This window comes from Anabrus simplex, chromosome 9, assembly GCF_040414725.1.
Source record: "Anabrus simplex isolate iqAnaSimp1 chromosome 9, ASM4041472v1, whole genome shotgun sequence".
Taxonomy (NCBI): Eukaryota; Metazoa; Arthropoda; class Insecta; order Orthoptera; family Tettigoniidae; genus Anabrus; species Anabrus simplex.
This window is the reverse complement of record NC_090273.1, coordinates 167,750,669-167,776,163: the sequence shown is the minus strand read 5'-3', so window position 1 is coordinate 167,776,163 and position 25,495 is coordinate 167,750,669. Positions and strand designations below refer to the sequence as shown.

The following is a 25,495-nucleotide window of genomic DNA, read 5'->3' as shown; positions in this document are numbered from 1 at the left end:
TTTCAGTTCTAAAATACTGTAAGCATCCATCACATAGCCACTTTTTACCATGTTTTGACAACTGACTACCAACAAGCCTACTCAGATTTTTAATCCAGCAAAAGTGGCCATTCTCACTGTTTTCGATATAGAGTAAGTTAACATGAGTACTCTTCTTATGGTATGTATAATACAGAGGACCTACTACCGACTTTTTGTCTACACCATACACATTAATGCTTAATATTATTTAGTTCTTCAAAGCGCTTAATGTCCTTTAACTGTATAGGAAATCCTATGCTATCTAAATTTAGTTGCGTTGAATAGTGTGGATACGATGATCTATTCGCTAAATTCGATTTCGCAGGATTTAAAGTCGATACTACCGCCCATGCAAAACATGCCTCGTCATTGTTCTGGAAGTTTACAACAGCTTTCCTTTGCTGAATCCATGTCGACAGCTCGATGTGCGAAGATCCTCGCATGGGATTGTACTTATTGATGTTAACTTCTAGATACAAAATTTGAACTAAAGCCCACCCTTATTCCTTTTCCTGAAATTCCTCGCTCTTAGTTGAAATAATGTTCGAGACATCCCTCAGTAAATCACCAAAATTAGTCGACTCACTTACTACAAAATTCTTCGTATTAAATTATTTAATGTCCGTTATTTCGGATTCATCTGTGCTCTTAATATACAACGCAAGAAGTTCGAAATTAACTTGAAATAAATTATGATTGGTCAAAGTTTTGTTAAGAAGCTGTTGTACATCCGGTTGAATGCAATTTAAAAAGTGTTCAGTACTTTGAAACTTCTGACTAGCACGAATTCTGCAACTACTTTTAAATGCAGTATTAATTTCCTCGATGTTTGTATTACTACTACTTCTACAAGCATTATTTTTATGCGCATTACTCCGTAAGTGACCCTGAAAATGTGAAGGAGGTACATCACTGTTACAGTGCTCGCAGTAAATAGTTTGAAATTCGTGATTTTCTCTAGGTTTTTACTACTACTACTTTCTACAGCTACATCTGTATTTACACGCTTTTTTCCTATTACCTGAGGGTTATAGTTGCAAGTAGATACCTGATGCGCTTCTACTAAGTGAGCTTCGTATCGCTCTACATTAGCGAAATACACACCACAAACTTTACATAAAGCAAATATTATGCTAGGGTGTTTTGATTTCATATGGCGCATGAAATTATCTCGCCTTGTAAACGTTACATTGCATTCCTCACAGCAGGAGAACATCTGAAAAGAGAACAACCAATAGAGATTAGGCGAAAGTTGCTATGTTCGAATAAAACCAAGTTTCAACCTATAGAGGTCAGACATTGTCGTAAATTTAAAAAGCTAACAGAGAGTTGAATGTTCTATACCTAACAAAGTAGAAGCACTCTTGTTGTTAAAACTATAGTAACTCAATATCCTTCCCTCGAGTCGCAAAGAACAACGAAAATTTAATTAATAACGGTCAACCGGTATGAGGATTGAAGAAAACAACTATTTATCAATATAGATTAGCCTAAAGTTGCGATGTTCAGAAGAAACCAAGTTTCAACCTATAGAGGTCAGACATTGTTGTGAATTTGAAATTATAAGATTAACCTCTTTTATATCATGCGGATTAAAGAGAACAACTATTTATCAAGAGTCTAAAGTTGCTATGTTCGGAAATAACCAAGTTTCAACCTATAGAGGTCAGACATTGTTGTGAATTTGAAATTATAAGATTAACCTCTTTTATATCATGCGGATTAAAGAGAACAACTATTTATCAAGAGTCTAAAGTTGCTATGTTCGGAAATAACCAAGTTTCAACCTATAGAGGTCAGACATTGCTGTGAGTTTGAAATTATAAGTTTAACCTCTTTTATAGCATGCGGATTAAAGAGCACAACTATTTATCAATAGACTAAAGTTGCGATGTTCGGAAGAAACCAAGTTTCAACCTATAGAGGTCAGACATTGCTGTAAGTTTGAAATTAGAAGATTAACCTTTTCTATAGCATGCGGATTAAAGAGCACCACTATTTATCAATAGAGATTAGACTAAAGTTACGATGTTTGGATGAAACCAAGTTTCAACCTATAGAGGTCAGACATTGCTGTGAATTTGAAATTATAAGATTATCCTCTTCTATAGCATGCGGATTAAAGAGGACAACTATTTATCAATAGAGATTAGACTAAAGTTGCGATAGAAAAGTTCGAAACATACCTTAAAATGTACGCGCTGCAGACTGTTACTCGGATGAATAAAATGCGTGCGTTCAAGCCTGTAACTCGAACGATAATATTCTAGTTGTACCTAAAAAGAACAAACATATATGAATGGAGCGTAGGGATATGAAAGGGTACGTCAGCTAGCCTAGCTACCTTTACAAACATGCAACTCAAAGATCGAAACATACCTTAAAATGTTCGCGCTGCAAACTGTTACTCGAGTGAATAAAATGCGTACTTTCAAGCCTGTAACTCGAACGATAATATACTAGTTGTACCTAAGAAGAACAAAATTACGACTGTAGATGTTTATTACCTAGCCTAGAAGTTGCTTTTCAAACATTAACCAACAGTTCAGGCTTACCTTAAGTTACAGGCCGCAGACTGAAGAATAATATTCACAGCAGACAGTACTTAGACGGTAAGTGAGGATGTGCACGTAATAAACACACACAAGGAACTGTAAGCGCTTCACGCAGACTGCAGCGAGTAAATATGCTGCTTGTTACCAAGCGGATATCAGAGATGCTGACATCTGCAGTACAGTTGGAACTAAATGTTTATGCAGCAAGAGCTCTCCTGAGTGCCTTACGCTGAGTTCTGCAGGCTGACGTATTTAAGCACTAAGCCGGGATCGAACCTGCTGCTGATGCCGAGGTGCTAGAATTTAGGAGTTTCGCAGCGAATCGAACCTGGGAAGGTCAGCGCGCGATTGCAAAGTTTGGGAAAAACCAAGTTTCAACCTATAGAGGTCAGACATGGTTGTAAGTTTGAAGTTACAAGATTAACCTCTTCCATGTCTACGCCTTCTAATCCTAGAGTGCTAAAAACCAAAGCGCGTGTCGGCTAGCCTAGAGTTGCGATGTTCAGAAGAAACCAAGTTTTAACCTATAGAGATCAGACATGGTTGTGAGTTTGAAATCATCCATGTCTTCCATGTCTACACCTTCTAATTCTCCTATCGTATAATGATAAATACAATGAAGGTTGTAAAAGTTACTTGGTTCGTTAACAGCTAACCTAACTATTTTTAAATCAAAGACCTTTATTACCTGGCGTAAAATCAGATGTAATAACACGATACGAAAGGACAAGTCAGCTAGCCTAGAATTGCGATGTTCAAAAGAAACCAAGTTTCAACCTATAGAGGTCAGACATTGTTGTGAGTTTGAAATTATTAGATTAAACTCTTCTATAGCATGAAGATTGAAGAGAACAACTATTTATCAATAGAGAGATTAGCCTAATGTTGCGATGTCCGGAAGAAACCAAGTTTCAACCTATAGAGGTCAGACATTGTCGTGAGTTTTGAAAAGCAGACAGAGGGAGATGAGTGTTCTATACCTAACAAAGTAGAAGCACTCTTATTGGTAAAACTATAGTAACTCAATGTCATTCCCTCGAGTCGCAATGAAAAAACGAAATTTCAATTAAAAACGATCAACCAGCATGAAGGATTGAAGAGAACAACTATTTATCAATAGAGATTAGCATAAAGTTGCAGTGTTCGGAAGAAGCCAAGTTTGAACCTATAGAGGTCAGACATTGTCGTGAGTTTTACTAAGCTAAGCCTACATCTACGGTACCCCCTACCTGTTAGCAAGAACACGAAACGCTGAGGTACTGAAGTATACAAGTTCTACAAGCAGACGTATTTGTACTACGATTAAACGAGAAGGTTTGAGCTCAGCTCTACAAGCTGCTAATAATTTTAATGCGAACTGTACGCGTGCAGTGGACTTCGTACTCCGCTGAGGCAAACACATTCCGGTAGGAGCTCGCTAGCTGGATGCAGCTTGCGTGTGTGTGTAGGCATGCTTCAAAAACACATCCCAGATATTTTTTCTCGTTCTAGAGTCTGCTTATTCTAAACCCGATGCTAGTACATAGCTACTCGTAAGGCATAACACCTGAAATTCACTAGGAAGCAGCTAGCTGCTGCTCTCCTACTCCTAGTCCTGTTTTACGACCGGTTTCCCATTTCTAACATGAGATTTTAAGTTGTAAGAACCTATTTTACTGCCGGATGCCCTTCCTAACGCAGGAATCTGTTTTTACAGGTGGATTTTAAATCACAGTTTCTTGAACTATTGTTTTAGCGCTAGATGCCCTTCCTAACGCCGAAAGACCAGGATTTAGCCAGTTACCTTTCCTGATGTAACAACAAGCATGTTAGGTGTAAGTTATGCTGAGCAAACAATCGCTATCTTACGCAAGCTATTCAAAACTGTAGTCTTGTTTTCTCTTAGAACAAAGGTATACCCCCAATCGATGTTCTGATCATATGTTGTATCGAGTACAGTGTTCGATTATATTCTTAATCGCTTCTTTTGTAATTTCTTTTAAATTGTCCGCTACTACGATCAACAGCGCAGCACGGTGCTCTCTTGATTAAAGATGGCGGATGTGGAATTTGCCGCCACCACATGTCAGAGAATAAAGATGCCAACACGATGCTCTCTTGATTGAAGATGGCAGCTTTTAAAATTGTCCACCACCACAGAGTGCAGCGCGGCGCTCTGTAGATTAAATATGGCTGCTGTCAAAAAAGCACGTGAGTTTGTAAAACACTTCGAATTTGCCGCCACCACATTTCAACTAAAGAGTGTAGCACGGCGCTCTCTTGATTAAAGATGGGGGATGACAGCAGTCCAAAAAGCACGTGGCTTTTTATACAAATTCAAATCTCGCGCCAAAATTCAAATCTCCCGCCAAAATTAAAATTTCCCGCGGGAGGAGGAGGCCTCTCCCGAGAGCCGGAGGAGGAGGAGGCGCCAGAACTGTCCAATTATACTACTTTCCCAAGCCAAGAATCCTCTCACTTCTTCAGCAAAATCCCCAAACGCTGCCTTCAAAACCATCCTCAAACCTTCAAGTAGCAAAAGGAGGCGAGGTGCAACAATTGTAACAACCACAAACACCAGTGCCGCTGTGCCGGGCTGGTTTACACACCTCATACGCCACTCACTGAAGCCTGCTGAGTCCCTTGAACCCTTCATCGTCAACAGTCACACCGGAAAGTCTTTCTGGTCGCTCTTTCTGTTGTGATCTAAATCCTACCTTTCGCTTGAAAGTTCCATGATTCCTTGAAAAGCAAAGAGGAGACAGGTATCGCGCGGGATTTGCCAATAGTATAAAGACCTGATATCAAAGGAAATACGCTGGGAAAAATCCTGAAGCCAATCGAAAAATTGTTGGGAGATGCAATGAAAATAAACGCTTGATCCCATTGAAATCGATTGTGGCTTCATCAAGAAACCTGGACAATATAATGTGAACGCGGGGGGCGATATCTGCAGTTGATAGTGACTGGTTGTAGGCAAGGGACCCAGCATTATAATGAGAGCTTCCAACGGGACCTACCATTAAAATGAAGACTCCTGAACTCCGACTTTACATGGCGACCTCGCCGCCAGGTAACGCTAATAAGATTTTACAACGTGTGTTGCACGGTTCAAGGTGATGTGATTCCACTTGTGTTGCCTTTCGTGACTTCTTGGCTACATCGTGGTAGCAGATATCTATCATACGTCAGGGTCCCGCTCATTAAATTCATACGTAATTATGATAGGTATCTTACGGTAGGTCTGTGGTGCTTCTGCCAGACGACCTCTTCTCTAAGTGCTTTTTAAATCACTTTCAGATTTGCATATACAGGAAAATAAACATTTTCTTGTAATTGGTGTAATCACATTGAATTTATTTATTGAAATTAAACACAATGTGTACATATGTGATTTCTTTTGGTACATCAGTTCGTTGGGTTTTTCTACCAGTCCTTGGCAAGTGTGCTGATGCGTTGTGTTTGTTCATCAGGTGGTACCTAGGACAGGTCATTCTGCAGAGACGGCAGATACATTCTTCGTTTGGGGCGTGAAATCTGGTGGTTAGGCATATTTTCCTGTGGAATCCGTGTGTTGTTTCGGCCCTTCCATTCACCGTTCTTCATTACTTCCGTTTCGTAGAAACCTTCAGGTGTCTGCTGAGCTTTCTGTCTCCTGGTAGCCCGAATATTTGTTTGATTTCTTCCAGAAAGAACGTTTCGTCTGCCATTATGTATGCCATTCGATTCTCTGTAAATTTTGAGATCTGTAGGATCCGTTTCAGGTACCTGCCCTTTGTACTTTCAATTCTTTTCATGGTTGCAACAGTTAGTTTGTTCCATATTAATTCTATCCCATACGTAACTACCGGGGCCACTTTAAGCTTGAATAGTGCCATTGCAGTGTTCACTGAGAGGTTCTGCGGCTCGGGGATCTCGTACATTGCTTTGGTTGCTGCCGCTGCATGCAGTGTGAAGGTTGAGCCTATGGTCTGCAGTGTGATTCCCAGGTATTTAAATGATGACACGATCTCGAGTTGCGCTAAGACAAAATTTATGAAATTTAGAAGGGGAGGAAAACTGACAATATGTCACGTTTTCCGTAACGGAAATGAAGAACTCGAGATGGCTTGAAGGAAATAAGTTTTGTCTGATAAATAGATTAAATTACCTTCTCTTTCAGTATTCTTTCCTGACCCTTTCTTTACATCATAAAATAACAGAGAATACCGTTATGGTAATAGGATCACGAGTTACAACAGTTAGTGAACATTCTTCCTCCTCGGAAAGTAAACTATTTCCTTAAAGCACAGAAGTCCTCCAGTGAGGCGGAATACATAACTTGCAGTATATAATTATAATAATAACATAATATTGTTTTCGTAAGATTACGATTTCAGATAAAAATGCCTATAATTTGCAGAGAATCTCTTATGATCTCTAATAAGATTTTCTCTATGTCGCTAAAAAAAGGAATTTTTGAAGGATAGTGACTGTATTCTTCGGAAGCGTACTTCTGTATCAAAACAGGAGGTCTCTGACAATCCATTGACCAAGAGAGATATGGCAGGCATGGTATATGCACAGTAACATCCTGAGCTTGTTGCAGTGTAGCGAATGGTATTCTTCGGCAGGGTACTTATGGATCCAAACAGGAGTTCTCTGACAATCCATTGACCAAGAGAGATATGGCAGACATGGCATATGCACAATAAAATCCTGAGCTTGTTGCAACAAAGTGAGTGCTAGGATCTAACACCATCGCTGTATTATCTTTCTTTTTGATGGCTGTGATGTCCACTCTTCTTGTTGACACGCAGTGAACTTCTTTGTGCACCTCCCTTCCACGCTACCTCAGACCTTGAGCAATACTCGATTGTGACGATTGTTAGCAGTCTTTCGGTGCTCCTGCAGAACCCCAGCACATGTCCAAGCGTTTCGGTCTCGTTGCATCGGTTTTCGCGGCAACGGATTGAACTGAAAGTTTTACCGGGAACCGATCTTAGTGCAGTCAGGTCACGCGCATTTTTGTATTAGGATGAAGATAAAGGTGACTTGACAAGAGTTTGCTTTCGGGTGATGAGCGTACAAAAGCACTTCTCTAACTTCGAGTCAATTGACACCATAAGTGAAAAGGTGCACACTGTAGTGGGTTTTCTGTTCCGGTTTTAAATGTGAGTACATGAGGTGTGTATGTTCTAAAACAATGGGCGCTGAGCCAGCATTTTCCCACGAGGTCATTGACCCCTAGTTGCGTAGGAAGGCAGATTCTGACGTGAGGTCATAGTAAGGCTATGTAGGTTCCACACCACTGAACGCGGAATAACGTCATAACCTTGCGTACGAGAGCAAGCCTATCCTCACAGACTCCATTGGAGGGGCCTAATTGGTCAGAGAATGATCTGGGGTGCTTTTGAACCCCTAGCTGAGGTTATGACGTCATACGCATACGTACGAGGGCAATGCTAACCTCACTGACCAACCTGGAGTGTTTTTAAACGCTAGGTGAGGTTATGACGTCATATGCTTACGTACAAGGGCAATGCTACCCTCACGGACCACTTTGGAGAAGCCGAATCGGACGGGCCCGCTTGGAGGAGCCGAGTTGGAAAGGTCACCGCCCCTTTGGAGGAGCCGAATCGATCGGGCGTCCATGGAGGAGCCACAAGTCGGTTAGGTGACCTGCAGATGAGGTTACGGCGTCATGATGTGTTGACGTAACCTTGCGCACGAACGATAACGTAACTCCCCTTGGAGGAGTCAAATCGGTTATGACGTGTTAACCTAACCACACACAGGCTCTTTGTCATCTTCCCTTTGGAGTAGTGACGGATCTGTGACGTAATAAGCGCGGGAGATTAAAAAGGCATGCTTATCTTTACACAACCGAACGCGCATGCCTTCTCCTGCCAGAGCTGTGACGTCACAGCGTGGGTGGACTGTTGGTTAAGGGTGCATGACGTGTGTCCATTCCTTGTCCCATGTCGGGTTTGTGGTGAGATGAATCTTAAGTTGGACTTTTCATAACCGGATGCCCTTCCTGACGTCAACCTCACCAGGGATGATAATAAGATGAAATGAATGACATGATATATGATAGCAGGAAGGGAGAGGGTAAAACCCGGTAGTTGCACATAACCATCTCCTGTCGAATAGCACCGAGCTATCTGCTCACGGCTTAACGTCGCCATCCGACAGCGTCATATACCCTCACTCCATATGAGCACTGCAGAGAGGATTGGAATTTAATCCAGACATTTGTGGCCACACAATCTAGTAATTAGAAACTATATACCACGACCTACCGCTCGCCTTCCGTTGCAGACCCTGGCTCGGCTGTATGGGAGGAGGGAGGGGAGAGGTCTTCCTCTCTCCTTATAGAACTAAGTCGTACGCTACTAGGTTTGTTAGGAGGATGAGGAGAATAAAATAGTGTTGTTTGAATGATGTTACTTACCTATCATAGATTTCTGTCTTACACAGTATATCTGAAACATAATATTTCGAAACATATTTGTATGATATAAAAATTAACTTTTAGCTTGTTAAGTAGAGACATTTTTGTCTTCAAATGTGTGTGTGTATGTTCTCTTATGTTATGTTACCCTGTTCATAGGAGAAGAGAGGTATGCGTGGAGGGGGACGGACAGCAAGCAAGATGGCGCACACCTGACAATTTTGAATGCATACAACCTATATTTGTGTTCAGAACATACATTGTCTGTTGTTATCTTATCTTGTTCATAAATTTCAAATATACATGTGTTCTATAATGAAGAGAAAATATTTGAACAGTCAGCATACAGTCTCCTGTGTTGTGAACAGAAGAATAACATCTACATGTTTATTTTTGGTGAATGAACCCCACCATTTTAAGACTTCTAAGAAGAGTCGGTAATTGAGGCACTTTGAAAGGGAGAGTTAACCTTATCTACAAGAAACAACGTATTCAACTCGTTCAAGGGAACTCAATAAAGATCGTGTGTGAGGTTAGGTTAGCGTTTCTAGTAATAAAGTTAGGTTATAATGGATCATAACATTCTAACCTCAAGTACATATCATTAAACTTATTACCGTACGCTTTTTCTAAGAGCAAACGGTAATGAGCCAGTCTAAACCCACGTGTTACACATACTTGCAGGTCAGCTGCTTCAGTGGGGTCACATATTCGACTCTTCTAAAGGAGCTTGGGAGTATTTGCTCCTTTACTTGAAGTGGGCGTAAACGCGGAGCGATAACGTGCGCTACCACTTATTCTTACAACTACTGATGGACATTTAATTTTGTTTGTGTGTTGAGCAGATAACAATTATTGCACTTTTTTTTTTGAAAAGTAATTGAATATGATTTAACTCTATCGCAAAAATGCATAGTTATGGAAGAGGATCCTATTCTGTTTTTGCTTTATGTCGCACCGACACAGATAGGTCTTTTGCCGACGATGGGATAGGAAAGGCCTAGGAGTGAAAAGGAAGCGTCCGTGGCCTTAATTGAGGTTCATCCCCAGCATTTGCTTGGCGCGCCCCTAACCGCACGGCCAACTCGCTCTAGCCTATATCACTCGATGTACACTCTAAAGAATATAACGAGATAACGACGAAGAAGAAGAGGTAAACACTGTTGATATATTACAAGACAATGAACACAATTCTGGAAGTTCGGAATCAGTTGACGAAAATTCGACTGCGTACTAAAAGTATCCTTTCGCACCGCGAGGTAAAATATTATCACATATTTCACTTCATTGTTATGCTTACTTGTAATTCTTATTTATCTACATGAATAAAATCGTAACGACCGTGTGTCTATACATTGAACATTGACCATTTTGGCGAAATTTCTGTACAGTTATCCGTTTCAGGTGTAATAATGACTATCCGCATAATTCTTAGCCTTGGTGTCTGTTCGCTGTTTGTCTATAACTTGAAAACTACTGGAAATCTTTCTACCAAATTTCATTTTTAGAATCCACATGTCCTTGGGTAGGTTTTAGCGCCAATATTGTTTCTTAATCCCTGAATTGACTTATCAGAAACGGCTCCAAACAAGGGCCGAGGCAGACAGGGATTTGTACGTAGATGAAAGGAACAGGGTGAAACAAATAGTTGTTGAATCCAAAAAGAAGTCGTGGAAAAATTTTGGTAATAACCTGGAAAGGCTAGGTCAAGCATCAGGGAAACCTTTCTGGACAGTAATAAAGAATCTTAGGAAGGGAGGGAAACAGGAAATGAACAGTGTTTTGAGTAATTCAGGTGCACTCATAATAGATCCCAGGGAATCACTGGAGAGGTGGAGGGTATATTTTGAACATCTTCTCAATGTAAAAGGAAATCATCCTGGTGGTGTTGCAAACAGCCAAGCTCATGGGAAGGAGGAAAATGATGATGGTGAAATTATGCTTGAGGAAGTGGAGAGGATAGTAAATAAACTCCATTGTCATAAGGCAGCAGGAATACATGAAATTATACCTGAAATGCGAAGTATAGTGGGAAGGCAGGGATGAAATGGCTTCATAAAGTAGTAAGATTAGCGTGGAGTGTTGGTAAGGTACCTTCAGATTGGACAAAAGCAGTAATTGCACCTATCTATAAGCAAGGGAACAGGAAGGATTCCAACAACTATCGAGGTATCTCACTGATTAGTATACCAGGCAAAGTATTCCCTGGCATCTTGGAAGGGAGGGTGCGATCAGTCGTTGAGAGGGAGTTGGATGAAACCCAGTGTGGTTTCAGACCACAGAGAGGCTGTCAGGATCAGATTTTCAGTATGCGCCAGGTAATTGAAAAATTCTGCGAGAGGAATAGGCAGTTGTGTTTATGTTTCGTAGATCTAGAGAAAGCATACGACAGGGTACCTAGGGAAAAGATGTTCATTATACTGGGGTACTATGGAATTAAAAGTAGATTATTAAAATCAATCAAAGGCATTTATGTTGACAATTGGGCTTCAGTGAGAATTGATGGTAGAATGAGTTCTTGGTTCAGGGTACTTACAGGGGTTAGACAAGGCTGTAATCTTTCACCTTTGCTGTTTGTAGTTTATATGGATCATCTGCTGGAAGGTATAAAATGGCAGGGAGGGATTCAGTTAGGTGGAAATGTAGTAAGCAGTTTGGCCTATGCTGACGACTTGGTCTTAATGGTAGATTGTGCCGAAAGCCTGCAGTCTGGTATCTTGGAACTTGAAAATAGGTGCAATGAGTATGGTTTGAAAATTAGCCTCCCGAAGACTAAATTGATGTCAGTAGGTAAGAAATTCAACAGAATTGATTGTCTGATTGGTGATACAAAGCTAGAACAGGTCGATAATTTCAAGTATTTAGGTTGTGTGTTCTCCCAGGATGGTAATATAGTGAGATTGAATCAAGGTGTAGTAAAGCTAATGCAGTGAGCTGGCAGTTGAGATCAACAGTATTCTTCAAGAAGGATGTCAGCTCCCAGACGAAACTATCTTTACATCGGTCTGTTTACAGACCAACTTTGCTTTACGGGAGCGAAAGCTGGGTGGACTCAGGATATCGTATTCATAAGTTAGAAGTAACAGACATGAAAGTAGCAAGAATGATTGCTGGTACAAACAGGTGGGAACAATGACAGGAGGGTACTCGGAATGAGGAGATAAAGGCTAATTTAGGAATGAACTCGATGGATGAAGCTGTACGCATAAACCGGCTTCGTTGGTGGGGTCATGTGAGGCGAATGGAGGAGGATAGGTTACCTAGGAGAATAATGGACTCTGCTATGGAGGGTAAGAGTAATAGAGGTAGACCAAGACGACGATGGTTAGACTCGGTTTCTAACGATTTAAAGATAAGAGGTATAGAACTAAATGAAGCCGCAACACTAGTTGCAAATCGAGGATTGTGGTACGTTTAGTAAATTCTCAGAGGCTTGCAGACTGAACGCTGAAAGGCATAACAATCTCTTATGATAATGTATGTATGTTTGTATGTATGTATGTATGTATGTATGTATGTATGTATGTATGTATGTATGTATGCAGTTTCCTGAAAGTCCTAAATTTTACCCCCCTCGCCCAAACTCAAGATTGCGGCACAATCTACCAGACGAGCCAGAAAATTGAAATTAGAAAGAATTATACGATTTAGCCTGTAACCGACCGAAATCTTCCAAGATCTTTAAATTTTTCACTTTTTATTCCCGAAGAATATAGAAATATGGAGGCAATTTTAATGAATGTGCAGACCATCGCTTCGAGGTATTTTGCGGCTAAACGGTCCGTCGTATCAGAAAACGGATGGCTCAATCTCAGTTCAATTTGGAGTGATCTACAACTTTGGTCCTGTGACATTTCGTCGTATCTCTGTTCTTTATATGTTAAATTTTATCTCAATTTCTCGTTTATACCGACATTTTGCTCTGTGTACACGTATAATTCGTAGTTCTAATCACTTATATGAATAATAGAATCATCTAATTCTACACGAATATTGGCCCACCCAGTATCCATACGTGAGCTAAATTCTATGCATGTAACTGGCACATTCGTACCCAAAAGACAACCTTACGAAAATGTCACCCTATTCAACGTTCCTAACTCAAGTGTACCCATAAATGCTTGAGACAGGAGAAAATATCTTAAGATCAGCCATGTAGACCGCTAAATGAGGCGTCTTACAGTACAATCCGTTTGTCGATATCAGTTAATCTGTAAATGAAGGTTTGCAATATTGTAAACGTGCATATACTTCGCATGTCGATCTATATATATTCATTGAAGTCGATTTGTACGACATAGAATGGGTGCGTTTGTCATTATAATTTATATTTTACATCGATAGTGACTCTCAGCAGGATGGCGTCTGCTATTGTAATCATTACTCTCCACATCGACTTTGACATGCAGTAGGAATAGGATCCTTTTCCAACTCCTTTGTAAGTAGCATTAGTAAGGAAGGACTACCAAGGTAATTAATAATTCCCTTCTCGATTTAGCTGGCAGAACTCAAGGGAGCATGCAGTTATGTTGAAAACTCCCCTAACCGATTGTGTATGGGAGTAGGCAAGTGTGCCTACCATTATGAACAAATTTGCCCATCTAAAATGTGACTGATATTAGGCATAGCTACCCTGCTATTGTAATAGAAGCTTACTAAGTCGGTGTGAGTGCCATTAAGAAAAGGGGCCTGCCATTATAATGATAACAGCACAACTCAATTTCGATTGGCAGTAGGGAAGGTGCCTGCTATTATAATAAAAACTCCTCATATGTAATCTGTCAGGAAGTAGGAAAAGGCGCCTGCCGTTGTAAAAACCTCCCAAAATCGATTCTGATGGCGCAGTAGGTAATGGGGCCTCCCATTATAATGAAGACTTTCCTACTCGATTTGAATGGCGGTAGGAAAGTGAGCCAGCCGTTATCATTTCAACTCCGCAATCACGCCAAATCAAGGGATCGCTCTCTTAGTCCTTGATAACATGTTTTGTATGCGCTACCCACTTTTTGTCTTGATCTCCAAGCTTAACTTTGAAATATGCATGGTGCACTTTTTAATATTATGTCTCTCCCTCCATAACAAGTATGAACCACATTCACACCAGAAATTTTTTGGGTTGCTGACACACTGCCTTCTTGGTGCTTGTGATGATAAAACTTGTATGAAAGTTATATGGAATGTAGCACTTAATTCACTTTGACTTATTGTCAACCTAGTTCACGTATTGCACAACATACAGTAAAGTTCAACAGTCATTTCTAATCCTTTTTAACAACTTATTAAACAAATCTAATGCGTCACCACCTTCGATCTAGTCACAACTCGCTGGAATCATTGGTCCCAAGCGTTCCAAAACTTCCTAAGAGAATTTCCGGAAGCTACAGAAGAGTAAAAGCTCCGTCTGCTAGTAAACTATATATCTCCTGCAGTCTACAAACACGTAAGTCGTTGCCGTTCTTATAATGATACAATATTCGCTAGACATCAACTCTTTACTCGGCGGCAATCGACCGCTATCTAGAATTCTCAATAGAGATTGCCAATTTAAAGCCGTGACTGCTGAAACTACCTGTGATGACTGCTTACGAGATGCGTTTATTAGAGGATTAGTCAGTCCTGTTATTCGCCAACGCTTATTAGAGAACACGACGCTTACCCTTTCGGATGCTTACACTCAGGTACGATCTTTAGAACAGACCCAATTGCATTCTCACTTATACGACAATGCTTCATCCTGTACACATGTGGTACAGATCACATGTGTCGAAAAGTAATTAATCACTCTTCAGTTGAGGAAAATGTCCTTCCACCCGATTACACAGCGGAAATGCAACTTTTGTGGTTTACATAGGTATCACAAGAGCAAATGCCCTGCCAAAGATTCGGTTTGCAATTCCTGTGGAAAACGTGGATATTGGGCTACAGTTTGTTGATCTATCTCGGTTAAACAAAATACAGTAGAGACGATACGCGATACTTCCGGATTTAGCCTTGTTAAAATGGGAGACAAGTCGCAAATGGCGCTCGTAGTGGCTTGACCTGAAAATTCGCGCTAAATTCAAATATCAATGGAAATGTATTTACGGAAATGGATAAATAAATTACGTGTAGAAAGAAAGTGTTACTAAGATATTAACTTCAAAGTTGCTAAAGCAATTCTGGATAAATGAATGAAGAATTATTTAACAGGTTATTATTTAAAGACTGATATTAGACATATAATCAAGATGTGAAATGGACTGCTGTCAAAGTGCTTGATCTTTCATTTATGCATTACTTTTTAGCTTTAGAATTCCTGCCTGAACGTTCACGGCTAGATTTTTTCTCATTTAAAAGCATTGTATCATCATATTAAAACACTTGTCAAGAAACATATTGGTACATTCCTTACACACATGATTCAATGAATTTACATTTAAGAGCTGGACAATTTTCCTTTTAACTTGAAGCCTACTAACAGAAACAAAATCTATAAATTTAGCCTCAAAAACATTCAAACTTTCCCCATAAGCAATACTTGCCATGATGCCATTACATTAGGGTAAAGCAAATTTGCATCTTCATATTGTTTCAACAAAACATGTACATTTCTTAAATCACCCATATTTTCTTCAGTGCTTGACAACGCATTACGGCATTCCAAATGGGGTAACTTGGAACACAACCAGCCACACACACATGCATATGTATTTTCCTGAATTAAATCAAACCCACAGATCACACCTACAACAACATATCGGTATTGAAGGTTAACTGCTGCACCTTACAATAAAATATGCGTATTATATTTCAAGCCAGTTAAAGTATGGGTCGAGCAGGTGAGAAGATTATGAAGTACTATAAAAATATCTTTGTCACTGGAAGAATATATATGCAAACACAATATAACTTACATTTTGTTGTCACCAGGGAAACGCATTCTTCTCTACTTCATAGTTATTGCAGCCAAACACAGCACATACTCCTCATGTTGAGAGAAGATATCAAGGAATGACACACGCTCCTATTTAATTATGTCAACTCACTGAAAACGCATAACACCAAAAAAACTTCACACACAAATACACGTGCTCTTATGACAGAATCAGTAGTTCTCAGGTCAATCCGCTAGAGAGATCTCTAATAGCTGTCCTTCAATATCTCGCTGAGTGTCGCGTATTGTCTCTACTGTATTTGGTTAAACCTAGCAAATTAAGACAAATTGCCCCATTGTCAGTGATCACTTTGTGATCCATATCTCCTCAAATATCTAAGTTTAAGACAGGCGTGGCAATTAACGGACATTCTATTTCGGGCATGCTCGACTCTGGTAGTGATCAACCGTATCACTCGAGAACTCCTACCTGTGTAGAAGTGGGTCTTGCTTTTACCACGAATAATGCAAAAATAATTGGTCAGTGTACCGTAGTTATTAAAATGTGTGGACATCATTGTTGAAAAATAGTATTGCCAGTCCTGCCTAACCTCTGTTGTGATCTGATTAATTGGTCGTGAATTAATGACTTAATTCATTCATTCATTCATTAATGTCCAGTTCGACTTCGGAGGTTCTAAGGCCCCTCTCCGTATGTGTGGACTAGCGGTAGCCAAAGTTAAGCCTGCTGTACTATTTTCTAACTTATCGCCTGATTGTAAACCTATAGTTGTTAAATATCGTCGCTATTCTGATAGTGATTCGCAGTTCATTGCAGCTGAAATTGAAAAAGTAGCGAAGAAAGGTGTAATTGAGGGTTGGAGAGCTCTAATCACAAACGTCGCATGGTAGTCGATTATTCTCACCCTTTTTCATGCCTACCTCCTGCCACAAATCATCGATAAAATTACACAGGTAGAATTTCAGTACCGTTGATTTACCATCCGTGAGCACGATCGCCCCTTCACGGCTTAATCGTTCCAGTTCACCAGAATACCATTCGGTGTGACGAATGGAGTAGCAGCATTGATGAGATCATTCAAGCTGAAGGTCTTACTGATACATGCGCTTACCTAGATGATGTCACAGTAAAAAACCAAGATGAACACGATGTGAACCTCGATAAATTCCTTACAGCGGCCCTCAAGTATAATCTAACAATCAACTCTGAGAAAAGCCACTTCTCACAAAAATGCGTCACAGACTCTTGGGATATACAATCAGTAACAAGACTATTAGGCCTGATCCTGATCGATTGAAACCGCTGAGAGACCATGTGACCCATCAGTTGCTTGTTATTCGCCCTTCGTGTCAACCTCTGTGCCAAGCCTCTATCTGCCACTGTTGTTAACAAGGCCGCGCTTGCTAGCATAGACAACACAGTCGAGACTGATGCTGCTACCCTCTCCCAAAATAAACGCCCTGCTGCATTCTTCACTCGAACACACTCAGGTCCTGAGCGTCACCATTCAGCGATCGAAAAGGATCGCCTATGCTATTGTGGAAGCCATTCGTAAATGGAGACACTTCCTCATGGGCCCTCATTTCCACCTTATCACAAACCAGCGCTCCGTAACTTTCATGTTTGATTCAAAACAAAACTGGAGAATGAGAAGATAATGCGCTGGCGTACCAAGCTGCTATCTCTTCATCAAGCTCTTTGTCACCCAGGCATCACATTAGAAGACACCCGACGTGTCACATCTGCATGCAAGATATGCGCTGTTTGTGAGACATCAAGGCTCTCTTATCAAGCCCACGGCCCCTTTTGATCGTTTACATCTGGACTTAAAGGGACCGTTGCCTGCTAAGACTCGAAATCGCTACATTCTCACGGTATTTGACGAATTTTCTCGTTTCCCCCTTTGCCTTGGCTTGTCGTGACACGAGTTCCTCGACAGTCATCTCCTGCCTAACTCAACTTTTCCGCATATTTGGAGCCCCATCCTACATACATACGGATCGAGGCTCATCATTCATGTCTCAGGATCTCAAGAACTTTCTGGCTTCGTTTGAAGGGGCCGCCAGCCGAACTACGCCCTACAACCCACAGGGTAACGGCGAGGTGTTCTGTAGAACACTTCAACTTGCCCTTAAAGATAAAAGTTTGTCAATCACCGAGTGGGAATCCGTATTTCAAGAAGCGCTTCACGCCATTCGGTCTCTATTCTGCACCGCCACAAATGCTACTGCTCACGATCGCCTACATGGAACTGTACTGCTCTGTCATTTCAATCGCCAACCACTCCTGAATGGTAATCCGGTATCCTGATGGCCGAGATCTACGGTATCAGCTGGCACTGAGAGGAGGAGTCACCGCATATCCCGATTTCCAATAAGGGAGCCCTGCAACTCAGGTCAGTATCTCCGCGACTCCCGATAGTCCACTTCGAACCCCGGTCCGTATTCAAGACGAAACACCACTCATCCTCCAGCTTATTTGAAAGGCTTTGGTCACTTCTGAGGAGGCGGTGAATGTGATAATAAAACTTCTATGGAAATTAGTTATATGGAATGCAGCTGATTATAACTCTTCGGATATGTCCAATGCTCTTTAACTTATCGTTAACCTAGTTCACGTATTACATAACATAGAGTCTCATAGGCTACCTATATGCTGAGATTTGTTTAATAAACCTACGTAAAGGTCAACAGTCATTCCTAATCCTTTTTAACAGTGCTGCAGACACTGGAGCCGTATGATACCAATATATCACTATACAGAACACTAAGGAACACTTAAAAACCAGCGAATATTATATTCCGACGACAACTGAATACCCAAGGGCTGTCCTCAGATATTTGTATCGCACTGTTCTCTTCAGTGCTCACAGATTTATTACACCGTGTTGTCAAATCACACAATCCTCCCAGAATTTTAAATAAATGTCTGCCCGAGATAAAGAACTGAGGGTTAATTGGGCGTTTCGTTTGACGAAAATATTCTCTGCATGGGTTCGCTTTTTCTTACTTGTTATTATGTGATGCGCTATGGAGTCCGAGGGTGGCACTATCAGTTTTCAAAAGATGGGATTGGGTATGGCAACGGTAAAGGCTTACCAATAGTTTGGTATGTGGATTAGGAAACATAGACGTAGAATGAGTGAATAATAAGTTTGATTTGACTAGATAACATTTAAATTCAACGTCATAAGATTTCATGCAGAAAAAAAGAGGCAAAAACTCATTAGTCCAAGATTTTAATTTGTAGTGTCTGACGTGAAAAGTCTTGCAGAACAAGATTGTTGATGGAGTAATATCTTAAGAAATGAAACGCTTTAACACTAGTTGCATGCCACTGGATTGGCTGAGGTTGAAAGTACCAGTTTATATTGAAGTTGTGACATGGGATTACTTAACTTTTGGCCTTTAACATTCTTCAAAGGAACAGCATACTGAAAAAGTTAAACTATACAAGTTGAAGAATGATGGCCAAGTTTGACAGTAGAAGTCCATGCTCAGCAGTGAAGGTCTTGCAGGTGAGGCGGAGATTGAAGGGGCAAAGAAGTCGGTTGTAGAGAAGAACCACTTGCTAGAGACGAAGGTGAGGCTTGCGACGTGTGTGAAGGCTGTACAGTAAGATTATTCGGATTAGACATGAAAGTAGCACATACGTACAATTATATATACTAAAGACAGAGTATTCATTGAAAGAAAGGTAGAATTTACTGGAAAACAGCTAAAGAAGTTAAACGACGAGAGAGCGTAAGAAACGTCTCAGTGCCCGAATCAGCTAACCAATAGAATTCAAATAACTGAAATTTCAAGACCCGAACGCTCCCAAGACAGGTAAAACCGATGCAATGGATGTATACAAACTCTTAAGTGAAACTACTTCAACAAATAGAAAGGTACTGTGACATTCATAAGTAGGGAGTAGAAAACAGACATTTAATAATAACCTCAAAGCATTCAATAAATCCAATACAATATAACATTGAGGTTTCACCTAGAGGTGCTAGGGTGTCTCCCCACCCCCTCTTTTTCGAGATAGTAAGCCCATTCCAATATCGTTTGCTGCAGCCCAACTAATGTTCAGTGTGTACATTCTGCAACCTAGCGAAATGTTGTAGGCCTATCGCAAGACATGATGCCTTTAATCGTGTAGCAACGTCCTTTTACCATGTTAATGTGTCGTGCCTCGTGACCGGACTAACAGTGCAGTAATTAATGCCTTAAACACTGAACGGAATGGCGCATGTACTCTCTTCTCGTCGTACTACCAGCATGTTTCCAGCAGTGTAGCGTAGTGGGTCTAGTTAGGCGTTCACCTAGCAATCAACGGAATGTGCCAGCGGCGGTTCGAATCCTGCATTGTTCAAATATTTTTGCATCGGTATGATGTTCGAATACGTAAACACAGGGCCACGTCTGCCACATTCAGACAGTAGAATGACACTGTTGTTCATCTTGTGCCCTGCGCATACTCCGCTGGTTAGGGCCTGAATGTACTGTAATCTCTGGTTGGCAAAATGTGCACTAGGCACTACTTGTGTACCAGGAACGGTATCCCGACAGGCGACTCCCGGCAGCTAGGCAACCAACCAGTCCGCGATAGACCTGTTACATTGGGTGAAACAGAAGAGGCAGCTTGTAATAATCCACACATCAGTACAAAGGCGATTGCATGACAGGTGAACACCAGCCAGCCGTCCGTCTGGCGAATACTGGATGACCATAAATTTCACCCATACCATCTGGAGCTACACCAAGAGCTCCATGGGCAGGATTTCGAAGCTCGAATGGAGTTCTGTTGGTGGCTATTAGGCAGGCTGGATAATGATGCAGCATTCGTATCGCATATCTTGTTCTTGGACGAATCACGCTTCCACAATAATGGCAACATCAATCGCCACAACATTCACTATTGGAGTCCGGACAATCCTCACTGGTTGCGACAGGCGGCCCATCAAGTACGATGGGGAATGAATGTTTGGTGTGGAATCGTGGGGGACCACCTGATTGGACCTTATTTCCCTGAGGGCCATTGGACGGCCCACGCTACCTGCACTTTCTGTGTCAGGAATTCTCACTGCTGCTGGATGATGTGCCCTTACACGATTGTTTGACGATGTGGTTACAATAGGATTGATATCCACCACATTCGACTTTGGCCGTTCGTAACCATCTGAACGAGAAACTGCCAGAGAAATGGATAAGACGACGAGACCATGTTTCTTGGCCGCCAGATCACCGGATTTAGCACCGTTAGACTTCTTGTGGGGACATTTGAAGAATGTTCTTTACACTCAAGCGCCGGAAAACCCCGACCAGCTCCGGCAACTCATCACGGACGCCTGTTGAACAATTACACCTGGAATGCTTCAGCGCGCAAGACGATCTATTGAACACCGGGCCCGAATGTGTATAAACCAAAACATTCATCATATCGAGCATTTGCTGCAATGGAACATTGTAAGGGCATTTGTGTTTCTATTATTTCCGGTCTGTGTGTGTCCGGCTTGTTAACTAATACATTCATTCACACACAGTTTGCACGAGAGTGCGTCTAGTACGTATTAAACAAATATTTCAAAACTCTGTAATCTTCGTCCCGGACTCGAAGCTCCCACCTGATATGCACGCCTTTACCAACTACTCTAGGGTTCTGTGCGGCACACTGGGCAGTTTATGGCAAGTACTGCGATCACAATATCAATTTAGTGTCTCGCCGGCGTATCAGGTTCATATGATCTTCTTCTAATGTTTAATTCGAGTATAACATTATGGCGTGCTATCCTGGTTAGGCGGTAAATACCAAAATATCCGGATGTGTTGTCTGAGCATACCCGCAAGGCAGATATTTTCAGGACGGAATTAATATTGTGGGTTGCATAAAACTACATTAGAAGGGCCGGCTGAATCACGCTGTATATTCCACCAATTGATATGACTGACAATTTTTTTGTATGTGATAAAATTATTTTCATATTAACGTAAATTAGCATAGCAAGAATTTTAGGTTATATTTTTATTGATATCTTGTAAACGATAAAGAATTTCTGTTTATTTTCACTAATTTCTGCACTAATATTAGCATTTATCACTATGGTGGTGCCTGGTAAAAAATGTCAAAACATTAAATGAATTCAAATTTCCTTAAATTTACATTAAATCTCGAATATCGATATCTAATTATGTGCATGTTTTGGAAAAATGGTTCGTGTTTTCAAATCAGCACATCGAACCACCTATTTTCACGAAAACCTGGAACTCATTGCAGGCTACTGATGGATGGAACAACGTGCGTGTAGCAGTTCACCATTCTAAAGATTGCAGCGATAACCGCCTTCGGAGTATTTGAGTATCCTCGTCTCCCATTTGGTTTGTGTAATGCAGCACGAAGCTGTTGTCATTGTTCAATATGAGCAGGACCTCTTCCGCCATCCCAAGGTTACACACATGGTGCGCGTGGATCGTGGACGACAGCGTCTGAATCACTTGGCATCACGCTCTGCTACCAATTGACGCACTATGGTGATATTTGATATGCCATCTACAGAAAAGTATACAATAGAATAAACGGATGATTCTAGGATTATTCATAAAGAGGGGTTGAAGCACATAGGCTTCGCCAGAGGGGGATCCGTGGATGTACAGAAGAATCAGAAGACTTTTTTTTTTTTTTTGCAAGTTGCTTTACGTTGCACCGACACAGACAGGTCTTATGGCGACGATGGGACAGGAAAGAGCTAGGAGTGGAAGAAAGCAGCCGTTGCATTAATTAAGGTACAGCCCCAGCACGTGCCTGGTGTGAAAATGGGAAACCACGGAAAACCATCTTCTTGGCTGCCGACGGTGAGGTTCGAACTAACTATCTCCCGGATGCGAGCTCACAGCTGCGCACTCTTAACCGCACGGCTACAGAAGAATAAAAGAAATGTTTCGACGAGTATTAAATTTAATTGATGACTGATTAGAATGTGTTTGACATGGAACAAGAATTTTAAAAAAGAGAGATAATGGTTAAAACTGTGATACATAAATGATTGAGAAATTAACATCTTTAGAGAAAATTACAATTTAGAACTTTAACAAGATCAGATTAACAAGGCTAGATACCTGCAAATTTGAAAGATCGATAAGTAGAGCAGTAACCTTTCTTTCTTCAAATATTAGAAAATAACTGAGAATTTAAATACAGTATATAGAGAATGGACAAATAGGAAAAATACAGTAAGATCTGAACATATTCAAAAGAGAAATGTCGCATTGTTTATAAGAGTAGGCATGGTACAACAGTCCAGCCAACTTGACCACACGAAATACAGATCTTCGAACAGTTCAAAAAAAGAAGAACGGACCTCACTAGGTTCGCCACGAGAGGTCAAGTCCAGAGTTTGGTGAAGGCACAAATCGAGGCGATGGAGGCATAAAGACAAATAAAGTAAAGCAGAAAATTTTAGTACGTCATGGATTAGGTCCCCAGGATCATCTAGCACTTCGGGAGAGGCCACAATATAGATAAAAGCTTAATAAGAAAAAAGTGAACTGGGAAGAACCAGCTTACCCAGAAAGTTGAAAGGTCATAGATGAATCTTCAGGTGGAATGAAGTAAAGAACCGTCATACAGATGGAGTGAGCATACTGACGAAGAATGAGCAGAGTGTGACGTAAGAAAGTAAGGTTAGGAACGTTTGCCATGGTATACTGGTGGCGGAAGGTAAGAGAACATTACAAACGTTGACATCGGCACTTTTCTCCTAGGACTGAGATCCAATATTATAGCCAACCACATCAGAAATGAGCAACATTAAATTACCTTCACACTTCTTCAATGGTCCTTCAAACACACAGTCTGCTCCAACAAGCAAGGGCACCACTTTGCTGCCAGAACTACTGAACCGTGAATGTGTTTTCATTCAACGGGATGCACACAGACGACCACTGCAACCGGCGTTCAATGAGTTCATTCAAGGATAAACAAACACTTGAACGTCTAGACTCCATCAGGCTTACAAACGGTATCCAGATATCGATTTAAGTCTGCATTCCTTCTTAAGGATTACCAACAAACATCTCCAGCTACTGCTAGGAAGCATCCTGAGCCTGAGATAACGATCAGCGTGGTCCCACAAGATCTGGCAGACGGGTGACATTCCCTTAACCTTGTCATCATCATCATCATCATCATCATCATCTGTTTACCCTCCAGGTTCGGTTTTCCCCTTGGACTTAGCGAGGCATCCCACCTCTACCGCCTCAAGGGCAGTGTCCTGGAGCTTCAAACTCTTGGTCGGGGGATACAACTGGGGAGTATGACCAGTACCTCGCCCAGGCGGCCTCACCTGCTATGCGGAACAGGGGCCTTGTGGAGGGATGGGAAGATGGGAAGGGATAGGCAAGGAAGAGGGAAGGAAGCGGCCGTGGCCTTAAGTTAGGTACCATCCCGGCATTCGCCTGGAGGAGAAGTGGGAAACCACGGAAAACCACTTCCAGGATGGCTGAGGTGGGAATCGAACCCACCTCTACTCAGTTGACCTCCCGAGGCTGAGTGGACCCCGTTCCAGCCCTCGTACCACTTTTCAAATTTCGTGGCAGAGCCGGGAATCGAATCCGGGCCTCCGGGGGTGGCAGCTAATCACGCTAACCACTACACCACAGAGGCGGACCCTTAACCTTGTCACTGGGGAGAAAGTGTAATGTGTATTGTTTATATAGGTATTCTTTGAATTAGTGAGAACTAAGTTTCCTCCTATATTCTAGAATTCTTCAACTTGTCATAAAACAGATGCAAGACCTTACCTCTGTAATCATACCTACATAGCATTATTATCAGGCCATACATTTTCTCATGGAATGGTTCACCCAATATAAATATTACATTCTTAAGATCCCATGTTCAGTAGAAAATTATACATGTTGTGTTCAATAAAAATGCGTACCGTAATTATTACACATTTTGAATTTCAGATTAATGGGATAATAATTATGCTTAATATTTCATTTTTAATTTTCTGTGGGGAAAGTCTAGCTCGGTAATGGTGGTTGGTCCATTGCAATATGATTATAAAAATGTGCAGCATTTTAATTTACATACACAATATTAATGGCGTTATCAACAAATAACTTTTGCTGGTTCTATTACTTTAGATCTTGTTAGTTACTAAAGGTTTTGTGCAACGAAATCAGTATCATCAAATTTAAATTAACTGCAATATACTTCTACTACGGCTTATGGCTCAGAAAGCGCTCATCACGTCCAGAGACAATCAGATGGACGTGAGCGGATAAAAATAGTTCTTACATTTAATTTAATGTTTCGGTGGAATTAAAAAATAATTTTCTGCGTTAGTTCAATTAATTAACGAACAAAAATGTCACTTATATTTAGAAAGATGAACGAAATGGTTGCCACTCTGTATGGGTACACGCAACTGTACTTCTTGATTGAGAGAGAGATACTAAAACTCATAAAGTTCATCCCTTCCGTTTATGTTCAGCACAAACCAGCTTTAGTATTTAGTTTCCGACGCATCCAAGTTTTAAGTCTAACTTTTTCTGGTGTTCCTGAGAGATGAAGAGAGTTAAGATGGAGTCACCTTGTTACTTTGTTGGTTTCGAACATTTTGAAAACCCGCTTTGATGCTA

At 41.0% G+C, this 25,495-nt stretch overlaps 1 protein-coding gene across 9 annotated transcripts in view; it reads left to right on the top strand.

Annotated features, from left to right (window-relative positions):
• The window catches only part of LOC136881194 (protein turtle), an 850,346-nt gene that overhangs the window by 326,292 nt on the left and 498,559 nt on the right, over nt 1–25,495 (top strand). The gene's annotated exons all lie outside the window — the stretch shown is intronic.